This window comes from Polyergus mexicanus, unplaced genomic scaffold (assembly GCF_030449975.1).
Source record: "Polyergus mexicanus isolate NDT 795.1 unplaced genomic scaffold, iyPolMexi1.0 SCAF_266, whole genome shotgun sequence".
In the NCBI taxonomy this organism is placed as follows: Eukaryota; Metazoa; Arthropoda; class Insecta; order Hymenoptera; family Formicidae; genus Polyergus; species Polyergus mexicanus.
Genome location: NW_027223586.1, coordinates 12,952 through 15,000, shown reverse-complemented (window position 1 = coordinate 15,000; position 2,049 = coordinate 12,952). Strand labels below are relative to the sequence as shown.

Below are 2,049 nucleotides of genomic sequence, written 5' to 3'. Positions count from 1 at the left end.
AAGATGCGTCGCCGGTGCTAGGACCGTGCGATCAGCACAAAGTTATTCAGAGTCACCAAAATAAACGGTGGACGAACGGCGAACCGCCCGCCACCGATTGGTTTTGATCTAATAAAAGCGTCCCTTCCATCACTGGTCGGGACTCTGTTTTGCATGTGTTAGCTCTAGAATTACCACAGTTATCCAAGTAAATGTGGGTACAATCTAATGAACCATAACTGATTTAATGAGCCATTCGCGGTTTCACCTTAATTCGGCATGCACTGAGACATGCATGGCTTAATCTTTGAGACAAGCATATGACTACTGGCAGGATCAACCAGGGAGCTTCGTGTTCGGTTACTCGCGTGGAGCGGTAACTCGCGAGCGAGCCCGAAGGCCCGTCGCTATTAAGCTCTTCTCGCGCCGCCGGTCTTTATTAGCCGGTCGGCGACACTCTCTATCTACTTACTTACTTATTACGCAACACACTTTATGCGTGCGTCTCGTCTTCGGGAGAGGAGCGAGGCGGTCCGTGTATATAATAAACCTCCTCCTCTCTTACTTCAAGATCATTCTCCATTTTATATTGTGTATTATAAAAAGATCATACTCATTCTCATTCTCCCAATGTAAACGCGCGATCGCGAGGACCGCGCGATTTACCCTGGCGCTAGATCGACGATGCCGATGCTTAGACGTCGAGGATAAATGTGCTATCGTGCTTTTAGCACGCACTTATATTTCGCTACGGCGTACAAAGCGTGCGGGAAGAACGTTGTAATCGTCCTTCCACGCCACTCGTATCCGTGGAGTAAACGTTCGGTAAGCGCGACGATTCCGCTGCTGCGTCCAAGACAAGAGGGAATCGCGCGGCCAACACACTAGATGCGTGCGCGCCACATAAGAGCCATTCGGTCTTGCGACACCGACTCGTGGCAATGCTGTGCTCGTAATAAAAGTGTGTGCATAGAATAAGCGCCGAAGCGCGACACGTCGTACCTCTTATAATACCCAACCGGACGGCCAGGCGGTCGGCGACGACACGGCTTTTTGCTTAGCGAGCGCGAGCTCGAGCTCGTCGAAATTTTGTCGACGAGAGCGTAAATACAATAGTCTCTTCCCTCATAGAGACGTTTTACTCGGACTCTGTCCGATAAAGCACAACACAAATCGCCGTTTGTGTTTTCTTCTCTCCTCTTAAACAATAATAAATCTCTCCTGTATCGTTCGTTTTAAACGTTCTCGAAAAGACAAGAACGCAAGAATCGTGCGAGCCGCGCGAAGAACGCGCAACCGCCCGTTCGTCCGATTCGGTTCGGTCCGACGCGCCGAGCGCGACGTACCTCTTATAATACCCAACCGAGCGGCCAGGCGGTCGGCGACGCACGGTACAACGCACGGTCGCTTATGAGTGCGAGCGTCGAAATACCCACGCGCTCGAGACTTTGTCGCTGAAAACGAAAGGCGAAAAAACATCGTTAAAAACATTGTTAGGCGAAAGAACATTGTAAATATTATAAAAAGCGTTAAAAATCCGATCGCGGGCGGTACCTCCGATGTACGAAAAGCCGAAAATCGACAAAGTCCCGTCGCGGGCGGTACCTCCGGAGTACGGAAAGTCAAAAATCGTCAAAGTCCCGTCGCGGGCGGTACCTCCGGCGCACGGACTGTCGACCACGCACCGACCCGTTTGCGGGCGGTACCTCCGGTTTACGGAAAGTCGAAAATCGTCAAAGTCCCGTCGCGGGCGGTACTTCCGGAATACGGAAAGTCGAAAAACGTCAAAGTCCCGTCGCGGGCGGTACCTCCGGCGCACGGACTGTCGACGACGCACCGACCCGTTTGCGGGCGATACCTCCAATTTACGGAAAGTCGAAAATCGTCAAAGTCCCGTCGCGGGCGTTACCTCCGGAATACGGAAAGTCGAAAAACGTCAAAGTCCCGTCGCGGGCGGTACCTCCGGAATACGGAAAGTCGAAAAACGTCAAAGTCCCGTCGCGGGCGGTACTTCCGGCGCACGGACTGTCGACCACGCACCGACCCGTTTGCGGGCGGTACCTCCGATTT

The 2,049-nt window shown here is 52.6% G+C and overlaps 1 pseudogene; it reads right to left on the bottom strand.

Moving 5' to 3' along the window:
• Positions 1 to 326, bottom strand: part of LOC138944558 (small subunit ribosomal RNA) — a pseudogene marked incomplete at its 3' end in the record, with an annotated part of 1,836 nt that extends 1,510 nt beyond the window's left edge.
• Between the last annotated feature and the right edge of the window lie 1,723 nt (positions 327 to 2,049).